Genomic DNA, 16,560 nt, shown 5'->3' on the forward strand with positions numbered 1-16,560 from the left:
ACACAAAAGTTCAAAAGGTTTAATTGTGGTGAGCAGGGTCATTTCAAAATAAACTGCAGGTCCTAATTTCCTGGGCCACATTTACTATATCGACTACATGGACACAGAAGGAGGAGTGCACACAGAGCTAGTGTGGATTGAAGAGACTGAAGAATACTTCATTGTCAGCCTTGTCCTGTACCTCAGAATAGCAAAAATACACATTGGTTTGGGACAAGTTACTGAGTTTCAGGAGTAGGGAGCAATGTCTTGTTATTAGTAAGCTGTTTGTTTTTTACAACTTTGTTTTTATTGAAAGTTAAAATAAAACATATTCATGGTAAAAAATAAAAATAATAAACTGCTGAAAAAATAATGTAATCCCAAAAGGGAGCCTAGGCCTCCTGGAATATATAAAAGATGTGGCAAAGGCCAACACTGGACTAGGAACTGTAGATCAGCAACAGACAAATAGGGAAACAAAAAACTCACAGGGGAGGGGGCTCTGTGGGCTTCCAGTGCCAGGCAGGGAGGTTCTCTTCCTCAGGACCACTAAATACTACTGTTCTGAAAAGAGACATTAAAAGAGGTAACAAGGTTGAGGCAAATTCTATAGATAATTCAAAAAACCTAAAAAGGGGCCAAAAATTAATATTTTGGCAAATTTCTATAGAGGATCAAAGATCCAAGCTAAGAATACTAGTAAACAATATTGAAACTGAAGGAACATTCGACGACGGAGCAGACGTCACCATTATTTCTGCAGTTTCCTGGCCTGCGAGTTGGACATCCATTCACAAAGAGTTGGGAATTTATCCCACATAAAGCAAAGCACCAGAAGCCTTAAATGTAGAGGGCCAGAAGGTCAGATGGGAAAAAAAATCAATGGTAGGTACATGGTTGATACAGCTATAAACTTATGGAGAAGAGATCTGTTACAACAGTGGAAAACACAAGTTAATATTTCTTCAGTTTCAGAGGCTGGTCACAAAACTGGTCAGGCTCCTAATTTAAAAAAATCAAATTAGTTAAGGAATGTTATCAAAGACAGTTTTGGACTGTCCAGGCTATTCATAAACAAGACATAGCAGGAGCTGACAATTCAGCTTTACATCAAGGAGCCACCGCTAATAAAACACCAACAACAGCCTTACTAAGGTAGTTAACTGACCAACTCATTTGGGTTGATCAATGGTCTGTGACAAAAGAAAAGCTGCAGGCACTAGAACAGCTAGTCCAGGAACAGTGAGAGGCTCAGCACATAGAGCAGTCTACCAGCCCTTGGAATTCTCCAGTATTTGTCATTAAAAAGAAGTCTGGCAAATGGAGGATGTTGGAAGACCTCAGGGTAATTAATAAGATTACTCAGCCAATGAGTTGCTTGCAGCCTGGGATCCTACTGCCTTCCTTGTTGCCTAAGAAATGGCCTATCAGTGATCTAAAAGATTGGTTTTTTTTCAATTTTTCTACATGAATGTGATAAGGAAAGGTTTGCTTTCTCAGTACCTACCTTCAATAGAGTTCACCCAATAAAAAGAAATCATTAGAAAGTCCTGCCACAGGAATGTTAAATAGCCCTACCTTGTGTCAATATTTTGTACAACAGCCATTGAAGATGTCTCAAAAAAAAATTTCCTCAATCCATTATCTATCATTATATGAATGACATCCTACTGGCTGGTTCAGATATAAATATCCTGGAAAGAACGTTTAATGAAGAAAAAAAAAACTTGCCTTGCTGGGGATTGCAAATTGCTCCTGAAAAAATAAGCTCTATTAATTATCTAGGATATAGAATAAGTCTACAAAAGGTTACGCATCAAAAGGTACAAATCAGAAGAAGAAACCAATTAAGGATTCTTAATGATTTTCGGAAGCTACTGGGAGATATTAACTGACTTCAGCCTGCAATTGGCTTGGCTACTCAAGAGCTAAGCAATTTACTTCAAACCTTACAAGGTGATAAAGATTTAAATAGCCCCAGGAAATCATCAACCAAGGCTGAGAAAGAGTTAGCTTTGGTAGAAAGGAAACTTCCGGATGCAAAGATGGCCTGCATCTTAGCTATCTTGCCTTCTACTCACTCCCATACAGGAATTCTGATGCAGAGGGAAGATTGTAATTAGAATGGATATTTCTAGCACATAAACAGAGTAAAAAATTTTTAAAAACTACATAGAAAAGGTTTCTGAATTAATACTAAAAGGAAAAATGACACTTCAACAGTTAGCGGGAATGGATCTAGCTGAAATTGTGGTTCCTTTTACTACTGCAGAAATTGCCTCATTATAGACACAGGATGAACACTGGCAAAGGGCATGCAGTATCTTGGGAGAGATTAATAACAAATACACTAAAAGCAAGCGACTTAAGTTCATAAAAAGAACTAACTGGATTCTCCCTCGTATAATAAAAAGAAGAACTCCAATTTCTGGAACCCCTACATTTTACACTGATGATAATAAGTCAGGAGGCAGGATATAAAATAGAAGATGTAAGTAAGGTAGTTGAGAGTCCCTATAAATCAGCTCAAAAACATTAATGACATGCAATACTCATGGTGTTATCAGATTTTCAAGAGTCTCTTAATACAGTAACTGACTCAATATGAAGCAAGGGCTGTCTTACACACAGAGACTGCAGAGCTCACTCAGATGATTCTGAATTGACGCCTCTGTTCACTCAGCACCACACATGACCAGGAGCAGGAGTCATCCATTGGACATAGCACACATAAGATTCCGTTCAGGTCTGTCAGGCCCTCTGACACAAGGTGACAATGAAACTGATCAGCTATTGATAGGAAGTGCACTAAAGGCTTCAGAATTACATTTAAAAAAACACCATGTTAACAGCAAATGTTTAAAGAAAGAATTCTCTATAACTTGGCAACAGCCAAGGAAATTGTGAGACGATGTCCTACTTGCTCATTATATAACCAAATTTCATTACCTAGAGGAAGTAACCCTAAAGGTACCAAAGGAAATGAAATGTGGCAAATGGGTATGTTCCATTTTATAGAATTTGGTAAACTGAAGTATGTGCACCATACTATAGACATGTATTCAGGATTCCAATGGGCAGCTGCCTTAGCTGATTCTGTAATTATGCATTTGTTAGAAGTCATGGCCATTATGTGAAGTGGAAACTTAAAGGGCTCTTTGGAAAGTCAGTTGGATGGTGTTCTGCTGGGGCAAACACGTGAAGGAATGTTTCGTTAAAGTGGACACAGGTATGAAAGGCTAAGGCTGACTCATGAAGGAATGATTAGCTGAAGCAGATACAAGAGAAAAGAGGTTCTGCTAAAGCAAGCACATGAAAGGACACGATGAAGGATTGCTAACAACAACACATTTCATAGTTGAGCTCCATGTATCAGGACTCCACAAACTCGGGCTGACTGGATGCACCTGCCGAGGCAAGGCATGTAGAAGACAAGTGATGTTTGGAGAGTATAAATATGGCTCGACAGACAATGTCAGAGACAGAGGTTGGCTTGCTAGTACAGATAGTTTTGCAACGTTTTGGGGTCTCACATCTTTGCTGATCTTCACTTCCCTGATGAGAGGTGCAGCTGAGAACTTCTCTTGGTGTTCCAGCTGGTCCCTCCTGCTGACTCGAGCCAAGATTGAGGCCTAGTTGTGTCTGCTAGGTTGTGTCTAAACTGAACTGGACCACTGGTGTATCTGTGAAGTATTTGCAAGTGGATCGACCTGTCACTGCCTGCTAACCTGTGAACTGAACTGCTGATTTCCATACAACACAGATGGGAGTTGCTCCAAAGAACCTTTCTAAACAAATTCAATTCCCCTGTATCCTTTCTTTCCCACTACTTCTGGGGGGTGGAGGGGTGGCTACAAGGGAGGTTAAAGTGTTGAAGAGCTGTCATTAAAAATAGGATTTGAAAAAATTAAACTTAAAATTATGGGAATACCCATACAAATTAAAATGGACAGTGGTCCGGCATGTGTCTCAAATAAGATGAAGCAGTCTTTTACATATTATAGTATAAAACATGTTTCAGGCATATCACATAATCCTACAGGACAAGTGATTGTGGAAAGACCTAATCGTACTGTAAAAGAGATGCTTACCAGACAAAATGGGGCAACAAAGACCTCCAGAGATAGAATACATAGTGCTTTATTACCTTTGAATTGTTTAAATGCTAATGAGCAAAAAACTACAGCTGGTGAAAGAAATTGGATTGTGGAAAAAACTGCTGAACTAAACCAGCCTGTTTATTTTAAAGATGTTCTAACATCAGAATGAAAGACAAGAAACATGTTGTGCTGGAGAAGAGGTTCTGCATATATTTTCACAGAAAAGAAAAGCTATGTGTTCCTTCCAAGTTGAAAAAAAATCAGATGTGACACAAAGGGAGACTCCCTGAAGATCTTGGCTACAGACAAGAAGGAGATTGCCAAGATGAACAAGATAGGTGACGTATATGCAGTGATGTATATGTCTGTGTACACAGAGACAGTTCTGGGACCAGCTGAGACTTAAATGTCTACATTCAGCCAGTAACTCTTATTAGATACAAAATTCTCATGACTTATTATTACATACCATCCTTTAAGATGGATATCTATATTTTAGTTCAATTATGTAATCAAACTAACTTCTAAAGAAAGGCAGTTGTCTGTATTGATATTTAGTTGATCTGTGTATCCTGCATGTTCCATACAAATGTCTTTACAGAGCTATGTGTTGCTTGTAACGTTTGTATATTACAGAATGAAAGACGAGAAAGACAACACTGAAAGGATTCACACACTGGGGTGCTGAGATTCTGGGACCATTCCATTCCAGTTCCCTGATTGATAAATCTTACCTCAACTACATCAAAGCTGTTTCCTCTCAAGATTTGCTACCAGGACATTTCCAGAACAGCTAGCTTGCCCATTCAGCCTTTCAAACCGCTACAGTCAGGACTTCAACTAAGCCATGAACTTTCTCAGCACATGGAGACTGGATGGCAAATGCCGCCAGGTAGCCTTCCTTTGACAAGACCAACTTTCCTATTTCCCTTTGGGCCCAGAAGAGAATTCTTTGCCCCACTTCATCAAGAAGCAAGCAAAAGGAGATCGTGTCCCAGTCCCTTAGTTTGGGGTAGATGGTTCTGGTGATTTTATGAATTATAGGTATGTTATCATTTAAAGGGATAATTTGCAAATGTTGTAGCTTTGGACAGGGAGAAAACCAGAAAGCATAGACTTAGGGACTTCTACCTTTCCTTTCATCCTCTCTATCATTCTTCCTGAAGGAGGAGATGAAAAAAGGGGGATAGTAATATTATAGAAATTAGAGAAATAGATGAATAGGGATAGGATACTAAATTTAGTCATAAACAAAGCATTGTATAGCCATAAACTTACATTGGGAGAAGTTTTTATATTTGATGCAAAATTGAAGTTATAATTCCTTACATTGTTATAGAATTTATATATTGATACAAAATTTAAAACTAATATTGTTACTCTTAGATAGGCATTGTGCCTATGCAACTCATTTAAAAATACAAGGCTTAGACCCAGTCCTTCTTTTAATAGCTGCTATTACAAACTGGTTAAGATGATTAAGTAATGCAAGTTACTAGTCAGATAATAAAACCCATGGACATACAAGATTCTAATTTAGTTAATTACAAAAAGTGTTTTAAAGGTTATTAAAATAGTGAATAGCTAAGAATAATAAATGTTAGACAATTACATATATATATACACATACATATACATACATATATTCTTAACAAGCATCAGAGATCAGAAATCTACAGATTATGGCATTTAATATTATTTTATTATTAAGGATCATTTGACTATGAGATATGTGTGCTCCTGATATTATCCCCATTTTACTTCAAGGAATATATTCAGCATCATTACTTCTAGGTGGAGTTGCTTCAGCTGTGGCAAGGTAGCCAATGGACAAGAATTGCCCTAACTCATCTGCAGACAAAAAATACTGTCCAAAATGACAAACAGATGTGGGGTAGTCAACTGCTGAGCTCTGCCAATACAGGGTAAGCTAGTCCTTCATAATTCCTGCATCACTTAAGGTCTGTCCGATGGTTCTGGGCCAGAAGGCTAAAGACAGATACACCAGGGTTCTAAGAAATTAGGAAACTCTCCAAGACGTCGGCTGTTTCTAAAAATTGTATAGTTTTGGAAGCAATGGCTTCTACTTCTTACATACTCAGGTAATATTTAATTCTTTCTCAAATCTCTGATGTGGTTGAAAACTGGTGATATTCTCATAACTGAACTTAAGTTGTTTAGCATTAAAGATGTTACAGATTTGAAAGGATGGATTTCAGATGGTAAAACAAGATAAAAATCAACATAATTTAGGAACAGAACTGTCAATTCTTTAAATTAGGATAGATAGTAGAATACTTTATCTAAATTTACAAATATGATGGACTGGATGTTAAGTGTATATCATACCTTATAACTTGCATAATTTTTATAGTTGTGTTCAACTTATATCAGAGAAAAAGAGCTTTTTTTCATTAGACAAAAAGTGGGAAATGTGGTGAGTTGTTCTGGTGCTGTTTGTATTCTGATATTAATTCTGCTTCCTCAAAAGGTGTTGACCTCAACAAACAATAGATCACATACTCAGGTGATCTCATGTGAACCTTCTCCCCATTTTAACTGGTCAATAGAGGCTAGAGTCTGTGATTGGGCAGTGGAAGGGAAAGGTAAACAGGAAGTTTTTGAGATTGGGAATAGGTAGAGAGGACAAGAGTATGAGTGGGGATGGAGAAGGAGGAATGATAGAAGAAGAGGACAAAGCCATGATGATGCAGAATCATGTGACCAAGAGAAACTGCAAGTAGCAAGAGATCTTATAGCTGGGGAGTAAGTTAGTATAGTGTTAGATCTGCCCGATCTAGGCTAATAGCTTATAATTACAATAACTACATTGTGTGTGTGTGTTTTTTTTTAATTTTTTCAAGATTTATTTATTATTATAAGTAAGTACACTGTAGCTGTCTTCAGACGCACTAGAAGAGGGCATCAAGTCTCATTACGTGTGGTTGTGAGCCATCATGTGGTTAACTGGGATTTGAACTCAGGACCTTTGGAAGAGCAGTCAGTGCTCTTACCCACTGAGCCATCTCACCAGCCCCGATTGTGTGTGTTTTTATATGGGCTTATTGGGGTTGATAATTCCAACAACATACAACCCCTCTGGAAATCAATCCGGTGGTTTTCAGAAAATTGGAAATAGTTCTACCTGAAGAACCAGGTATACCACTCCAGAATATACACCCAAAAGATGCTCCATCATACCACAAGGGCATGTGCTCCACTATGTTCATAACAGCTTTACTCATGCTAGCTCGAAACAGGAAACAAGCCAGATGTCCCTCAACTGAGGAATGGATACAGAAAATGTGGTCCATTTATACAATGGAAACTATTTAGCTATTAAAAACAAGGACATTGCTTCTAGTCTGCAACTCCACCCGGGGCAGATAGGGCACCCTTGCACCCCTCCCGCACCCCAGAGACAGCCTGTCTCCCAGGAGGTCTGACATAACCAGGGACACAGGTGAAACCCCTGCCCAAATACTTGCCCCAGCTGGGACATCCCCAACAGAGCAGTGACTTGGAACATATCCACCCTGCTAGAGACATCTTCCTTCCAGTCTGCAACTCCTCCTGGGGCAGATCAGGTGTTCCTGCTCCCCCCCACACTCCACAGACAGCATGTATGCCAGGAGGTCTGATATAACCAGGGACACAGGTGAGACCCCACCTCAGTACCTGCCCTAGGTGGGATGCTCGCCGAGCCCAACAGATGTGGGATCTATCCACTCTGTCAGAGCCCCACCTTCCTTCTAGTCTGCAACTCCACCCAGTGCAGATCAGGAGCTCCTGACTCTCCCATACCACAGATCCTGTCTGTATAACAGGAGGTTGGCCACAACCAGGGACACAGGAGGCCCTCCTAAACAGAGTCAGCACTCTCTACCTCCCAGGAGGCCTACTCTAGCCCATCACACAGAGCTCTACCTGCTCCATCCAGAGACAACCAAGCCAGTTAACACCAGAGATAACCAGATGGCAAGAGACAAGCACAAAAACATAAGCAAAGAAGCCAAATAACTTGGCACCATCAGAACCCAGTTCTCCCACTACAACAAGCCCTAGATACCCTAATACACCTGAAAAGCAAAATTCTGACCTAAGATCCCATCTCATGAAGATGATAGAAGATCTTAAAGAAGACATAAATAACTCCCTTAAAGAAATCAGGAGAAGACAGACAGGTAAACAGGTAGAAGCCCCTCAAAGGGAAACATGTAAATCCCTTAAAGAAATGCAGGAAAGCACAACCAAACAGGCGAAGGAAATGAACAAAACCATCCAAGACCTAAAAAACAGAAAACAAAATAATAAAGAAATGACAAATGGAGGCAACCCTAGAGATGGAAAACCTAGAAAACAGATCAGGAGTTGCAGATGCAAGCATCTCCAACAGAATACAAGAGACAAAAGAGAGAATCTCAGACACAGAAGATACCATAAATGATATTGAAACCATGGTCAAAGAAAATACAAAGTGCAAAAATTTCCTAACCCAAAGCACCCAGGAAATTCAGAACAGAATCAAAAGACCAAACCTAAAAATAATAGGAATAGAAGACAGTGAAGATTCCCAAGGCAAAGGGTCAGAAAACATCTTCAACAAAATTATAGAAGAAAACTTCCCTAACCTAAAGAAAGAGATAACCACAAACATATAAGAAGCCTACAGAACACCAAATAGATTGGACCAGAAAAGAAAATCCCCCCATCATAATAATCAAAACACTAAATGCACAGAACAAAATAATTTTAAAAGCAGTAAGGGAAAAAGGCCAAGTAACATATAAAGGCAGACCTATCAGAATTACACCAGACTTCTCAACAGAAACTCTAAAAGCCAGAAGACCCTGAAAAGATGTCATGCAGGCCCTAAGAGAACACAGATGCCAGACTACTATAACCAGCAAAACTCTCAATCACCATAGATGGAGAAAACAAGATATTCCACAACAAAACCAAATTTAAACAATTTCTACTAATCTGGCCATGCAGAGGATACTAGAAGGAAAACTACAACACAAGGAGGTTAGCTACATCCCCCCCCCAAAAAAAAAACACAAGAAATTAATCATCTCACAATAACCCCAAAAGAAGAGAACCTCACAAACATGATACTACCTCTAACAACAAAAATAACAGGAACCAACAATCATTGGTATTTAATATCTCTCAAAAATCAATGGACTCAATCCCCTAATAAAGCGACATAGGCTAACAGACTAGATACAATGAAATTTCCCCTTAGCACTGACTTTCTGAAATTTAATGAAAATGAAGACGCAGCATACCCAAACTTATGGGACACAATGAAACCAGTGCTAAGAGGAAAATTCATAGCACTGAGTGCCTTCATAAAGCAACTGGAGAGATCCTAAGGTAGCAACTAAACAGCATATCTGAAAGCTCTAAAACATCCAAGAGGAGTAGACAACAGGAAATAATCAAGATAAATAAACCCTTAGCCAAACTAACTAAAGGGCACAGAGACAATATCCAAATTGACAAAATCAGAAATGAAAAGGGAGGCATAACAGAAACTGAGGAAATTAAAAAAAATCATCAGATCTTACTGCAAAAGCCTATACTCGACAAAACTGGAAAATCTAGATGAAATGTTTGACTTTTCTAGAGAGATACCACATACCAAAGTTAAACCAGGATCAGGTAAACTATCTAAATAGTTTTGACAGTCTTTGATAAAGAAGCCAAAACCATACAGTGGAAAAAAAAAGAAGGCATCTTCAACAAACGCTGTTGGTCCATCTGGCTGACTGCATGTAGAAGAATGCAGATTGATCCATATTTATCTCCTTGTACAAAACTCAAGTCCAAGTGGATCAAGGACCTCTACATACAACCAGATACACTGAATCTAAGAAGAGAAAGTGGGAAAGAGCCTCAAACACATGGGCGCATGGAAAATTTTCCTGAACAGAACACCAATGGCTCAGGCTCTAAGATCCACAATTGAAAAATGGGACCTCATGACACTGAAAAGCTTCTATAAGGCAAAGGACACTGCCAATAGGACGAAATGGCAGTCTGCAGATTGGGAAAAGATCCTTACTAACCCTACATCTGATAGAAGACTAATATCCAAAATATACTCAAGAAGTTAAGCTCCAGAAAACCAAATAACCCAATTTAAAACTGAGCTTCAAGGCTGGTGAGATGGCTCAGCGGGTAAGAGCACCAACTACTCTTCCAAAGGTCCTAAGTTCAAATCCCAGCAACCACATAGTGGCTCACAACCATCTGTAATGAGATCTGACGCCCTCTTCTGGTGCATCTGAAGACAGCTACAGTGTACTTCTTTAATAATAAATAAATCTTTGGGCCAGAAAGAGCGGGGACTGAGCAAGCATGGTCTACTGGAGCAAGTGGGGTTGACCTGAGCAATCAGAGGCCCTAAAAGTCAATTCCCAACAACCAGATGAAGGCTCACAACTATCTGTACAGCTACAGTGTGCACTCATATATATAAAATAAATAAATAAATCTTTTAAGCTAAACATAGAATCCTCAACTAAGGAATCTCATGCAGCCTAGAAGCACCTAAAGAAATGTTCAACATCCTTAGTCATCAGAGAAATGCAAATCAAAACAACTCTGAGATTCCACCTCACACCAGTAAGAATAGCTAAGATCAAAACCTCACATGACAGCAAATGCTGGTGAGGATGTGGAGAAAGAAGAACATCCCTCCATTGCTGGTGGGATTGCAAACTGTTACAGCCATTCTGGAAAACAATCTGGTGGTTGCCAGCTATACCATTCCTAGGCATATACCCAAAAGATGCTCTACCATAACACAAGGAGATGTGCATAGCACAAGGATATGTTCATAGCAGCCTTACTTATAATAGCCAGAAGCTGGAAACAACTCAGATGTCCCTCAACCAAAGAACGTATACAGAAAACATAGTGCATTTACACAGTGGAATACTGAGGACATCACAAATTTTGCAGGCAAATAAATGGAACTAGAAAATATCCTGGGTGAGGAAACCCAGACCCAAAAGGATATACATGGTATGTACTTGCTGATAGGTTGATATTAGCCAAAAAGTTCAGAATACCCATGATACAACTCATAGACCATATGAAGGAATGGCCACTTAATAACCAGCCCAACTTGAACCCCATTCCATGAGCAAGCACCAATCGCTGAAACTATTAAGGATACTCTGTTATGCTTGCAGATGGGAGCCTGGCAGGAGAGGCTCTACCCAGCAGCTGACTGAAACCCACAGCCAAACATTGGATGACTGCAGGGGGCGGGGGGGATTGAAGGGCCCAAAGGGAATAGGAACGCCACACTAAGACCAACAGAGTAAACTAACCTGGACCCCTGGGAGCTCTCAGAGACTGAGACACCAACCAAAAAGCAAGCATGGGCTGGACCAATGTAGCAGATGTGCAGCTCATTTTCTGTGTGGGTCTGCAAACAACTAGACCAGGGAACAACCATTCCTAAAGCTGTTGCCTTACTGTAAAATCCATTCCCCAACAGGGCTGCCTTGTCTGTACTCAGTATGAAAGGATACTCCTAACACTGCAGAGACTTGATGAACAGGATGTGGGATACCCGAGTGGGCCCCACTCTCTCAGAGAAAGTGGGAGGGAAAGTGGGGGAAGGACTCTGGGAGGGGGACTGGTTGGGGGCAGCGATCAGGATAGGAAGGAAGGAAGGAAAGAAGCAAGCAAGCAAGCAAGCAAGTAAGCAACCAATCTCAGATCAGCTGAGATTCCTACCAGAGGCAGATATAAAGACTGAAGTGGCCACATCCTGTTGCTAGGCAGAACTTCCAGAGGAAGAAGGGGCACATAAATCCATCCACAAAACCTTACACAAAACACAAAATTTATCTTGCCTACACAATGATGGAGCAGAGAACATCCAGCCAATGATTGGCCCAAGACACATACCATGTGAGAGAGCCACCCCGACACTATTAGTGATACTCTGCTATGCTTCCAAACAGAAACCTAGCCTAACTGTCTCCTGAGAGGCTTCATCCAGCAGCAGATGGAGACAGATGCAGGGACGCACAGACAAACATCAGGCAGAGCACAGAGAGCCTTGTGGAAGAGTGGGTAATAAAAGTAAGCAACTCAGAAGAATCAAAGACACCACAAGAAGACCCACAGAGTCAACTGACCTGGGTCCTTGAGGGCTCACAGAGCCTGAAACACCATCCAGGGATCATGCAGGAACTGGACCTAGACTCCCCACACATCTGTAGCAAATGTACAGCTTGGTCTTCATATGGATCCCCTAACAAGGGCTGTCTCGGTCTCTGTTCCGCAATATTGGATCGTCTTTCCCCAAACCCTTGTTTTGTCTTTCCTGTTAACACAAATACAGAGCCTCTCCCCCACAATAGCATGTCCTTGATCCAGCAACCCAAAGTCATCAAAAGTATACAGATTGATTTAATTTAGCAGCTTTTTTTTTTATTTAGGTCTGCTCTACTTCTCTCAGATAGAGAATTTGTAACACCATTATAATCACCTTAATTTTGATAATTAAAATAGCTTATTTATTGAGACAGGGTTTCTCTGCGTAGCCCAAGTTAACCTGGATTTGTTTGTCAATTAGGTTGGCTTCAAACTCCTAAGAAACCTAACTGTCCATGCCTTTGTCTTCTAAGCACTGAGATGAAAAGTCTGGATTTATTTCTTTCTCTATATATCCTTAAAAACATTTAAAGCAAGTTCCATTTATTTCTCCCTTGTATCCTTAAAAACAAAGTAATTTCCATTTATTTCTCTATTTTATAGAGGTTAATGTCTCTGTAGATAAATATACTTACATCCTCCCCTTTCTTTTTATATAAATTGAATTAGCATCCTTTTCTATGTTTAATATTATTTAAATTCCCTTCTACTTACCACATAAGGCTACTTTCAGGATAACATATGTGTCATGTGCTAGGCTAAGTAGTCCCAGTGTTCCCAGGGAGCCCATGTTAAAAGAACTCAGTTGCTTATGATAGTACTAACATCTTTACAAAGGGGATGAGCATCAATACCTCCATATGGAGTTACTTCAATTATGACAAGCTAGCCACTGGGTGAGAAATGCCCTGATTTCATCTGAAGACAGAATGCTGTCCAAGAAGGACAAGCAAACACAAGATTAACAACTACTAAGCTCTGCTAAAATAGAATAAGCTAATTCTTGATAATTCCTACTTCACATAAGGTCTGTCAAGTGTTCTGGGCCAAAAGACTACAAATAGATACTCCAATATTATAAGAAATACTGGGGACTGTCCAGACAGTCAACTGTCTCTGCCAATTATTTAAATTTTTAAAACCATGTTGTTGCCGGGCGGTGGTGGCACACGCCTTTAATCCCAGCACTTAGGAGGCAGAGGCAGGCGGATTTCTGAGTTCCAGGCCAGCCTGGTCTACAGAGTGAGTTCTAGGACAGCCAGGGCTACACAGAGAAACCCTTTCAAAAGTGTGAACTCTGGCTGTGAAGATAAGGAATGTCTGTAATGTGATTAATATTCCACTCCTTAAAGAGCTTCTCAAACTTTTTACTACTATATGCTGGTTCATTATCAGTTTTGATAGAAGTAGGCAGCCTATAACAGCCCAGGTTTGTACAAGAGAACATATTGCAGAACCATTCTCTGAGGACTGAGAAACCACCCAGAGAAATATGGAAAATGTATTAATGAAAATGTACAGGGATGGATGGCAACCGTGGCACAGAGTCAAGTGAATGACATCCAGCTGCCATAATTCATTAGTATTCTTACCTCTGGGATTAACGCCAACTATATGACTGTGACAGAGTAAGGAAGCCCAAATAGGATATTCCTGCACAATTGTCATGTTTCTCTAAATGGAATGTGACACATGAAGTCTATTAGTATTAGTAGGTAGGTGTTGATGTTCCTGTTCAAGAGAAGAAAAAATAAGACAGGTTAATGTATCAGCTTGCTTATTTCCTTCTACAATAAAACTAGGGAGGCTACAGTATGCTGAGTATGAGTAAGGAACAAAGGATGTGGGCAGGTTTTAAACAGACGTTATAGTTCCACTGTAATGGGAGCATAACAGGATGTGAAGATAAAATTAAAGCAGTGTCTGTTGCTGCAAATAATCCTATAACATGAGCAGAATCTGAAATGATTTATAAGGGTTTATTAATTAGCCATAATAGAGGAATCAAATCAGCTAGGTCCAATTGTTGGGCTGAGGAAAATGAAGTATTAATAGATTGATGAATAGAAAGTATCTGGAAACTGAATCCCTCCTATACCATTTGATTAGCCATCAATAAATTTAGAATCTGCCTGTGGAATGGGAGAAGTTCTAGACAACTTTTGTAAAAACAAATTCAGTTTAGCTGGACAGTGGTGGCGCACGCCTTTAATCCCAGCATTTGGGAGGCAGAGGCAGGCGGATTTCTGAGTTCAAGGCCAACAAGGTCTACAGAGTGAGTTCCAGGTCAGCCAAGGCTATACAGAGAAACCCTGTCTTGAAAAAAAACAAAACAAAAAACCAAACAAACAAACAAAAAAACCCTCATTGTTAGTTAGGGGTAGCATTCTGCAGCAAGTATTGCACCCACATAATTGTTTGCTAATTAAGCATGAAGACTAAGGAAAGCAGTTAAAATTTTCTGACCCTTATGGTATAAATAAATCCATTCCAAAGATTGTCTTGTGTTATAACCTGTAGGAGACATTTCAGTGGGTAAAATAAGTAAGGTTAAAGGCTATTTAGGATCCACATGATACAGAAATGCCTCTTTTGGTCTGAATTCAATAGCTTTAGCTTTTCCCTTGCTTCTTGAAATAATTCTATCCAGAGTTTTAAATAGATTGGTTAGTGCATAATTAGGAGTTAAACATTTCAATTTTGCTGAAATTTACTTGAAATACAATGTACCTGAGGCAGGGAAGGAATTAATAAACAAATTCCTCTTCCCTGTGTTCCCTAGCTTCCCTATATTCTAAAGTTAGCTTGTACACAGGCTTTTTTGAGTCTTCATCAAGAGATGGTGAGAATTTAAGATTAGACTTTCCCCAAGTCCTTTCCCCATGCTTCAGGGTGATTTTCAGGCAATGGAGTATGGATATCTGAAAGAAGCTGCAGTAAAGGAGCTGAGGGGATTGACTGCCACCTGGACTGTAGTTGGTGGTACTGTTTTTACTTTCAATTTTACTTGAACAGAGAAAATATTCCTTTTATTTTACTTTTCTGGGTTTTTTTTTTTTTTTTTTTTTTTTTTTTTTTTTTTTTTTTTTTTGGCTCTCTAAACAGTTTTAAGGTTTGATTACCCAGCTTTGATTCAGTCAAGAATTCAATATTAATATCCTCCTTATTTTTAAGTATTTTGGAAACAGTCCGGAATTGAATGTGGATCTTTTAGCCTAGTACATCTTCCTTTTCAATATTCTTTCAGACTATGTTCCATACTTCCTCATCTAAAGTCCTTTATTATGGATGATAAGCCCAGTAGGAGAGTGAGTTGAAGATAAAAGAACCAAAAACCAATCAAGTTTGTGACCTACATACACATCTATCAGTCTCCACTGCACCAGAGTTAACTCTCTCTGCTTTGGCTGTGAACTTTTTTGGCCTGTTTTAAGTCCAATTTGTTATATTAATTATACAATTAATTAATTCTATATTTAATATGCAAACATACCAATACATCAAAATAAATGTATAATTAAGATAATTATATCAACTATATTATAATGTTTAAAACAAATTTAAGTAATCCAATTTGAAACAAATTAGATTAACTCTTGAGTAGTGAATCTAATGGTAGGCCATAGCCAAATAATATCTACCATTAGTTTTTGAAAATCATTAAGATTTTGCAACTGATCTGATTTTGTAAATTTTGTGGTTGAATTTTCTGTTGACTTATTTCATAACCCAAATAGTCAATAGAATCTCCTATCTCTAATTTTTCAGGAGCAAGCTATAAACCCAGTCATGGCAGAATTCTTTATGCTTCCTTAAACATTTTCTCTAAAGTATCTGCATCAGAATTAGCTTCCTAAAAATCCCTTTAATGATAAATGATGAATTGAGGAGATTGCTTACAAATTATTTCTAACAGTTGTAGCACAAAATATTGACATTAAGTTGGACTATTCCTCATGGAAGAACTTTCCACTGACACGTTTTTACTGGACCACTATTATTGTAAGTAGGCCCTGTAAAAGCAAACCTTTCCCTATCTTGCTCATGCAAGGGGATTATAAGAAAGCACTCTCTTAAATCAACTAGTATCATAGGCCATGGCTTAGGTAATAAAGAAAGTAAAGGAATTCTAGGCTGTAACAGATCCATTGGTTGGTTGAATTATTCTATTCACTGCTCTAAAATCTGTTAACATCCTCCATTTTCCTGATTTCTCCTTCCTAACAAACCCAAGGGTCTGCATGGGCTGGTAGACTCTGCTGAGCCTCCAGCTGCTCTTTAGTATATGTACTGC

This window comes from Mastomys coucha, unplaced genomic scaffold (genome assembly GCF_008632895.1).
Source record: "Mastomys coucha isolate ucsf_1 unplaced genomic scaffold, UCSF_Mcou_1 pScaffold4, whole genome shotgun sequence".
Classification (NCBI taxonomy): domain Eukaryota; kingdom Metazoa; phylum Chordata; class Mammalia; order Rodentia; family Muridae; genus Mastomys; species Mastomys coucha.